We start from the raw sequence: 10,044 nt of genomic DNA on the forward strand, positions 1-10,044 counted from the left end.
TGGTTTTCGAACAGCCGATCGATCCTATCTACGAGGGGGCCTGAGAAATAGTAAAAGTTACATATGAAGCAACGTGAGGAGCTCGGGAAGTAGAGCAAGGCCGGTTTTGAAGGAAGTTATACCTGATGGTCACCGGGATGTCGCTAGGTGGGCGGCGGGAGGCGGATCGGCCCACACTACGGCATCAAGGAAGAAGGGGTCGGAGGCCCTCCCTCGCCAGCGGTGCTTGGGAGAGAACGACAAGGCAGGCTGATCGGGACGCGCCCAACAGTGGGTAAGAGCCGTCGCCGAGGACGACCACGTGAACGTTGCACTTTCTCACCTTCCCCGGCAGAGAGGATCCGGCTGGATCTGTGACCAGCGGTGAGCAGAGAGAGAGAGAGAGTGGCCACCACTGTCGTGTTTAGATCTGGAGAGGCCGAGACAGTGTGAAGAGAGCAACACTAGCAAGCAAGCGCGGAGGCTCCTGCCTATATAGTGGAGTAGTACTTAGTTTTCTTTTGTCTACCGGAGCCGGCTTGACCTCGTCAATGACTGTCAAGAAGTCTTCATGCACGTGGCCCGGAGGCGCAGTTGTCGTCATTTTGATCTGAAGCGCCGAATTATAACATATAACACGAAAAAATGCCACATGACAAGAAATCATAACCTCACTGCCCAAAGGAGACAACATGAATCCCGACGGACAAACTAGACGAGGAACAAAGTTCAAATTAAAGATAAACTCGTAGAAAAGGGGTCCGTCGATAGATGTCCTAATTAACATAGCCGGCTTGACCTAGATGGCAGGCGAGTAGTCACTGTTCGTGCATGTGCCCCCAATGACTAGCACAACTCAGTTGTCGCTATTTAACCCTCGCAGTGATCCGAAGCACATGACACATAATTTTGCGAGATGACAAGAAACCTTTTTTTAGATTTCTCACCACAACTACAGCATGTACAACACAGCCTGCACGATATGTATACAATAGCCAATCCAGGCGTGTCTGTTGGAGTCTGGTCACATGCATGGACGAACTGATCTTCCGTGTCTTGCAGGGATCGTCCAGGCACCAACGCAGTACAACACTTCTCTAGTACTATCACTCGTCTCCCTCTTCTATTAAGTCACCAACTTGCGGGGCCAGGGAGTGTGCCTATGGTCGGTTCTCAATTGTCGTCCCACATGTGTGTGCGAACGCAATATGACCCGCGTTCCATTCGGAGAGCAGCGTGCCAGACCGACCGACCGTCTGGGGTGCGACGCGAACGCGACGGGCGTGCTGTATACTCTATACATGTGTACCGTCGTTTTCAAGATGCTTTGCTCCATGGCGCGAGCGCAATCCATGGATACAAAATTAGTATACTGTATACTATTTCAAAGTCGAGGGCGGGGCTTTTCCTGCCCGGTAGGCGGCGGGAGAGTTCCGCCTAGTCGGTTCGACAGAGACGCGAGAAGACGAGGGAGTAGGCTGCTACAAACGTAGGGTTGTGTGATTTGACAGCGAGTTACTGCTGGACAGGTGGGGCCCCGTTATTTGACTTGCCATTATCATTTTAACTGCGGCGCTAAGACCGACGTGAGTCTCCTGATTCCTGACCACCTCCATATAGGTGCCTCTCCCAATGCTCCACCATGTAGTAGTAGAGGTTGGCTCTTGCATGAGAGCCCACTTCTCCACTTTTTCCTTGCCTCTCTTTCCTCCACATATGCAAAAATGCCATGTAAAGCTCACTATTGTACTTACTTGCTCGTACAGGTGCTTAAGCTTGCCACATAGGCATAAAGTCTGATGTGGCAAGTTAATCAAGAAGAGAGAGACTAGTTTGGTGACCCAAGGAAGAAACGGTGCTAAGCACATGTACCTAGGTGAAAAGACAATTTTGATCCTATAGCTAATTAAATAAAGCAAACTTAGCAACACCATTTCATTGGAAGAGGTCACTCCTTGGCAAATGCAATAAATACTAGTACTCCCTGTGTCCCATTATATAAGAACGTTTTTGACACTACACTAGTGTCAAAAACGTTCTTATATTAAGGGACGGAGGGAGTACGAAGAAAGAGATAGAGAGGAGTAAAAAAAATACACTTATAGCCAACCTTGTTGTAGTATGAGTGACTAAGTGATGACTATGTATGACATGCCAACATCAGATAGCCTAACGCACCGTGTTAAATCTCCAAGCGCGCGACCGCGCGAGCGACGCGGCGGTCGTGGTAGGTGTGACCATGATACGGGCTGCTGGCAGCCCTTGGATCTGAGATCAAACGGTCGCATGCTAAGTTGCTGGAAATTTTAAGAATAACCCTCCAGGATAGGATATTCACCCATAGGTCTAGAATCACGCCATGCAACCGTTCGATCTTAGATCCAAGGGCTCTCGGAAGCCCGTATCATGGGAGAATGGAAAGCCACTACCCTGCCGTTCGCACGCTGGCAGTTCGCTCCCACTCTTTCCCGCACGTCCTTTAATACTACGGCGGTTTGCTCCTAGTCGTCCCATCCATTCACATTACGGCAGTTCCACTAATCCTAACCCTCCTCCCAAAACCATGGCGTACCAAATCTCCCCAATGTGACGCCCCCGATTCAATCGTACACTAATCATACACGCAAATGTGTACGATCAAGATCAGGGACTCACGGGAAGATATCACAACACAACTCTAGACACAGATTAAAATAATACAAGCTTTATATTACAAGCCAGGGGCCTCGAGGGCTCGAATACATAAGCTCTAAAACACAAGAGTCAGCGGAAGCAACAATATCTAAGAACAGACATAAGTTAAACAAGTTTGCCTTAAGAAGGCTAGCACAAAAGCAACATCGATCGAAAAGGCAAGGCCTTCGGCCTGGGAGCCTCCTAACTACTCCTGGTCATCGGCGGTCTCCATCACGTGGTAGTAGGCACCCTCGGGGTAGTAGCAGTCGTCAAAGGTGTCATCTGGCTCCTGGACTCCGTCATCTAGTTGCATCATCCGAGAAGAATGGAAAAGGGGAAAAAGAGGGAGCAAAGCAACCGTGAGTACTCATCCAAAGTACTCGCAAGCAAGGATCTACACTACATATGCAACATTATCAAAGGAAGGCTGTATATGTGGACTGGGCTGCAGAAATGCCAGAATAGAGAGAAGGCCTAGTCCTATCGAAGACTAGCATCTTCTGGAAACCACCATCTTGCAGCAAACTGGAGGGAGTAGAGTAGCATAAAGTAAAGTAGTAGTAGTGTTATCAACCTCGGCCAGAGATCCTTTCTCGACTCCCTGCGAGAAAGCAATCCCAGAGCCATACTATCCAGTTATCACCTCATCACAATCCAATTCTCATCACAAGTATCCAGTTCTAGTTGTATCGATCGGGATACAACTCCGAGTGTCTGTTACCGTAGGACATGCTATCGATAGATGTTTTCTTCCCTGTAGGGGTGCACCAACTTACCCACCACGCTCGATTAACTCCGGCCGGACACACTTTCCTGGGTCATGCCCGGCCTCGGCCAAACAATACGCCGCAACCCGACCTAGGCTTAATAGAGAGGTCAGCACGCCGGACTAAACCTATGCCCCCAGGGGTCATGGGCCATCTCCCCGGGAACTCCTGCATGTTGCGTACGCGGCCGGTGAGCAGACCTAGCTACCTCCTTAACAAGGTAGGTGCTTACCAGTCCAACCCGGCGCGCGCCGCTCAGTCGCTGACGTCTATTAAGCTTCGGCTGATGCATACGACGCAGAACGCCCATACTATGCCCACGTGATGGTTAGTGCTATCAGGCCAGAGGCCCCTCGGATCAAATATCCAAATCGTAGTGGATTAGGAACGCGCGGTAACAAGCAGAGACTCACGAAAGATGTGACCCCGTTGCCCCGTCTCGAGGACTTGCGGCAAGGGCTAAGAATGCCCGGCCACGCCTCGTAATTATCTCTCGGGCACCTTCCAGGTCAACCCGTCTCCACATCACTCGCAATTATGCTCGCGCGGGCACCCCTCAGGGTCGACCCGTCTTTAGTAACATGGTTCAGTGTAAAGTCATAGTAACCATAGTAACTGTGTGTCTAAACATCAAGGGGGAAAACCCGAGGAATCACCCCCGGTGAATTCCACTCGATGTAATCATCAAGGTGAACGTAAGAGGAATCACCCCCGAGGTTCACACTTGAGGGGTTGCACGATAGAGTCGTATCGGAAGTGGTTAAGGCGGAATCACCCTCGATGACCACGACCGAATAGCCTACAGGGTTAACATCAGAAGTGCTGTAGAGGTCTCACCCTCGGCACTCGATAGTAACCCAGCAGTGTCGAGCAACTAAGGGGAACGTGATGTGCGGTACCGGGGCCTGGTCTTCGATCCCGTTGATCGGGTCTTCGATGATGAAGCAGGGGCAACAAGGACAAGGTGGGGGTCACTGATGAATCACTAACCAACCTATACTAAGCAGTTTAGGATAAGCAGGCAAGGTAACAATAAGCAGGTTACAAAAGCAGGCTATGCATCAGAATAGGTGCAAACAATAACAGTAGCAAAATCTAATGCAAGCATGAGAGAATGGAATGGGCGATATCGGGATGATCAAAGGGGGGGGGCTTGCCTGGTTGCTCTGGCAAGGAGAGGTCGTCAGTGACGTAGTCGATCACAGGGGCAGCATCGGTCTCGGGGTCTATCAGAGAGAAGAGGGGGGAGAAACAGTAAATACATAGCAAGCAAGTGTATAACAGGACAACAAGCATACCTAGACGTGTTCTAACGCGGTCCTAGATGTTATAGGTGAAGGGGGAATTCGGACCTGTGTCAGACAGATGACCGGAGGGGGAATGTTCCATGTTCAGCATGCTAGGGGCATGCGACAGATGAACGGACAGCGTATCCGGATTTGTTGGATTTTCTGAGCAACTTCCATGTAAACATTTTCATTCGAGCTACGGTTTATTTTCTATTAATTTTCAAAGTTTAAACAATTTTCTAGATTTATTTATATTAACAGAAATGGAATATGACGTCAGCATGATGTAGAGGTGATGTCAGCAGTCAACAGGACGGTTGACTGGGGTCAAACCTGACCTCTGGGTCTAGTAGGACCCACTGGTCAGTGACTGGACTAATTAAACAGTGTTAATTGGACTAATCTAATACTAATTATCAAGCGGGGCCCACTGTCAGTGTCTAATTGGTGAATAGATTAATTAATCAATTTAATTAACAGATTTTCTGAGCAACTCCCATGTAGAAAACATTTTCATCCGAGCTACGGTTTATTTTCTATTAATTTTCAAAGTTTAAACAATTTTCTGGATTTATTTATATTAACAGAAATGGAATATGACATCAGCATGATGTAGAGGTGATGTCAGCAGTCAACAGGATGGTTGACTGGGGTCAAACCTGACCTGTGGGTCCAGTGGGACCCACTGGTCAGTGACTGGACTAATTAAACAGTGTTAATTGGACTAATCTAATACTAATTATCAAGCGGGGCCCACTGTCAGTGTCTAATTGGTGAATAGATTAATTAATCAATTTAATTAACAGATTTTCTATTTATCTAAAACATTTTATTGACTCGGCCCCACATGTCAGTGGGTTGACTCAGTCAACGAGTCAACTGGGCCCACCCGTCAGTGGCTCAGCGAGCCCCATACGTCAGCGCCAGGTCAGCCTCACCGGTGTCGGTGCTGGAAGTGCTCCGGCGAGCCTCCCGCGGCGGCGCACGTCGGGAGAGGGGTCGGGTTTCGCGCACAGGGGGTTTCCGGGGTCGTAGCTAGGTGCGTTCGACGCGGTTCGACGTCGCACGCAAGATGGAGGCGACGGGCGGGGCCAGGAACGACCAGAACGGCACCGGCGATGAGTAGAAACGGCGCCAGAGTACGGGCGCGAGCGGGTTCAGCGTTAGAGCGCGCGAGCGGCCAAACTAACCAACTAGGTGGGGTCTACGGCGCTCCAGGAGCTCGTCGGAGCTACTAGCTCGAGCGGAGGAGCTCGGTGGCGAGCCCTACGATGGCAATGGCGGACGACAAAGCTCGGCTTGCGGGCGAGCTAGCTACGGCGAAAGGCACGGCGCGAGGAGAGGAAAGGAGGAAGTGAGGAGCTCACCCGGCGGCCAAGAAAGGCCCGTGCGAGCTTAGGAGCAGCAGCATTGGACCGAGACAACGGCGGGCGCCGGCAACCGAGAAGGAGAGGTGAGGTCGATCCCGAGCGTGTGATTGTTCCCGAGCTCGGTGACGAGGTGTAGACGAGGCAGTCGAGCGAGGCAGAGCGGTAGGGCGCGTCGGCGAGGCGATCAGGAGGCGGTGGCCGCGGGATCGACGGCGGCGCGTCGACGAACGCGCACGGGCGAACGAGACAGAGAATAAGAGGGGTGAATGAGGGAGAGCGAGGGGGGGGGGGGGGTGAATGGATGAGGAGGCCAGGGGAGGAGAGGTGGATCTTTATCCACCCGCGGCGCTTGTAGTGGCGTGGTCGGCGAGGTGGGTTCGGCGGCGACGGCGGGCGTGCCTCGGTCGCTTGAACAGAGAACAGGGGGGCAGAGGAGGCCGTGGTGGGCTGGGCTCTAGGAACTGTGCACTTAGGCCAGTGCACAGTGGCTTTTTTTATTTCTTTTTACAAAAAGGGGTTTAGTAATATTTTGAGCTTCCATAAGATTTTGCAAAAATGTGAAACTTGGTCACATAATTACTTTGCAATATCCAGCACTGCCACAAAAAGTTAGGGCATTTCAGGAGTTGTCCAAGCATTTTTAGAAAATGAAAAGGACATCTTAAATACTGCTGGACCAGATAATAAATTCCCAGGGGCAATTTGGGAATTCCAAAAATGTTGGCTTCAACAGGACAAATATCTAGGGATTATTTGCCATAGGATGAACTATTTTATTTGCATGAAAGAACAAGCAAATATTTGACATGCAATTTGAATTTGAATTTGAAGCAGATTTTGGACAAGTGGCATTTTGGCATGATGATCATGATGACATGACCTTCATTAGGGGGAGATTACTGTAGTGTGATGCTGGGGATGTTACAAATCTCCTCCACTACAAGAAATCTTGTCCCGAGATTTAAGTGGGGAAGTAAAGAGTAACTTCAGGTGAACTGACCCTTATAGGGTGAATTGTCTGGTGAACAATGCAGGGTATGTGACAGAAGTATCTCTCGAGTTGAAATTTAAGAAAACGCCGAGAGCAAAATATGAAGGTACAATAAGAAGTTTCAAGCGAATGGACAAACAATCGATACCTGAACAGAGTGTGAGAAGGGTTCAGAGCATCGGGAATAGATCATCTCTCGGAGGGTGGCTCGCGATAACACACAAAGCCAAGAGCATAAGATACTTCGGCAACAAGGTTGTACAGGAGAGTCAGGCTTCGATCCTGTGGAACTGTGGGTTATGAGCCCACCATGTGGGTTAAAAGTAGAAAGGGGGATGATAGCGAGGCATGTCAGATGATAGACTGTCAGTTATGTTGTCATCAACTTTGGTACCAAGGGCGAGGGATGAAGAGAACCATTTTCCTGCTCGCAAGGCGAGGCAGACCAATAGGCAAAGTTCTCGTACATCGGTGGTTACCGAAATGTCATCAATAACAATAACAGAGTCTTACTGATTGTGTTGTACACCGAGGTGTTTACATAAGCAGGGAAATATTACTGCTTATATCATATAGATCACAAGAAAGATTAACAAAACAATGGAAAGGAAAAATGTGATTATCAAATTGAACACAAGTATTTGGAGTATATCCTTCACAAGAACAAAGGAGAGCAGGATATACAAGAAAGGGCAGCAAGTAGATAACCACTTTGGTAAAGGGGGCGAGGAAATTCATGACGTTACCCATACAACAGTGTTTGGATAGGTGATCAAGAAACATTTAGCATTGCGCCTCCAATGTTCTTAATGATGTTCGGAGTACCACAGCCATGCTTCGGGATAGCATTGACATGATCATCAGGTAAAGATCGGATCTTGGGAACACAAAGGATCCATCAGGAATTTCTAGAACATCTCATGCAATTTTATCAGGGAAAATAAGAGGAGGTGGCTGATGGGTTCAGCATCAATCCATCGACATGTCAAAAGGCACGTATTTCCAAAATTATATGAACAAGTTTGTGTTGGGAGGAAGGCAAGAATGTTGTCGATGATAACACCAACCATCGAGGGGCAAGAATGGTACTTCTCATCAGGAATTCGATTGATATCCTGAAAGAGCTCAGAATATTGATGATGATCATGACACCTTTGTTGAGAGATTTCATGAAGAGGTAAACGATCGACGATGACATCAAGTCAAAGGAATGATGAAGCGAAAGGTTATTGGATCCACGAGTGCGACACAAGCTCGAAATCAAGCTTGTTGTTTGAGGTGAAATGATAAGATGAGGAAGATCGACGTAAGCTTAGCCCATCATCGAAAGTTGTGCTCCGGGAAGAAGGACTGGGTAGCACAGTTAAAATTAGCTTGATAATGATATAGCCGATCAGGCTAGGACTGACTTGAAGGATTATTAAACTCGTAAGCAACAAAAATGACTTAGAGTTATTGAATCGGAGTGCGGAATCGATTCACTTATCGGTGTTCTCGGTTGACAAACAACCAAGAACCCATGAAGTGACAAGGACATCGTAAGGTAGTGCTCCATCAAAAGTTCATAAGATGTAGTGCAATGGCATGATATCCTCGAAATACTAGGGGTAATACTCGAAGGTAGATCATAATAGAGGTTGGGCAGGCGTATTGACCTGCAGAAGACAAGTGCTTTAACTTGTCCAAGAAATGGGACCAAAGAAGAACAATCATGGTCGGAACCACGGTTGCGAAGGATCAATTCACCGATACAAGATGAACTTATAACAAGGGGTAATCATTTTTACGAGCAGCTTCCATGATAAGTTCTACATCAGGTCCATGGGCATGAACACAAAGGTTCAAGGTCGACTCCCTCTTCTTCGATGCATAACCTTTCATTCACTCCTCGTTTTTGAAGAAATTGTAGTGTAGAAGATTTATCTGGCGAAGTACCAGAAGAGTAAAACTCACATCTCTTTTGAGTTCACACGGATTAGGGAAGGCATAGGTTCAACCCGTAGGGGTATCTTAGGAACATATACCACTAGCTTCAGGATTAAAATATACCAGCTCGAAAGCAGAGCATGGTTGACCAAAGCAGATGATAGAATTTACCAAAGGTATTATGTGTCAGGGCAAAACTCACAAGTTTAATGAATATGAAGGACATTGTCGGATAATAATCCAACCAAGGATATGGCGGTCCATAAAAGATCTAATGTGAGTATCGATACTCACCAAGAAGAAGAAAGAATGCAAAGGCATCGGGTTATAGATATAACTGGATAACTTCAAAACTTGAATACAAAGGAATTACAATTTTTAGATCAGAAGATCTGAAGCAGAGGCTCTGATCAAAAGATAATTGAGTTGGATCGATACAGATCTGCAATCAATCAAGGTTCGATTTGACAAGAACAAGCTCATGTTTGGAGTGACGTCTAAGCCGGAAGGATGAATGCTAGGATCTGACTGAGGATTACGAGCATTCGCGACATATTGGATCAAGGGACTCGAGATGATAGTGAAAGAGGGTGTCAATGAAGATTACTAGAAATATGGAATTAACCATAATGCAAGCAAACTAGAATTTCAACAACAATAGGCTGCTGAGGATTTTTGGAAGATTAGATAGTATTTCCAACTATTTAGGAAAGCATATGAACAACTAGGGATGAACGAACCCCGGTTAAGTGAATTATTCGCAGTGCAAAAGAAACTGCAAAGCAGAGTGCACAAAGGATTCTCGAAACAACAGAGGGTACTAGGGGCATCTTGCAATAACAGGATCAACTGGGGATGAAGGTACAAGGGGCAAGGATATTATTCACGGGTATTATCGGTTGTCCGGAACTGCAAAGCAATGGGCACAGGCTCTCGGGAAACATCGAGGAGTATCTGCAGAATCTTCTGACGAAGCAAGCGATCATCTTTAGTGAAGGGGCTCTCCGAAAGGAAGTGGTTACGAGATCCTAGAGTCAGAGTTAGTA

The sequence above is a fragment of the Triticum aestivum genome, chromosome 7B, assembly GCF_018294505.1.
Source record: "Triticum aestivum cultivar Chinese Spring chromosome 7B, IWGSC CS RefSeq v2.1, whole genome shotgun sequence".
In the NCBI taxonomy this organism is placed as follows: Eukaryota; Viridiplantae; Streptophyta; class Magnoliopsida; order Poales; family Poaceae; genus Triticum; species Triticum aestivum.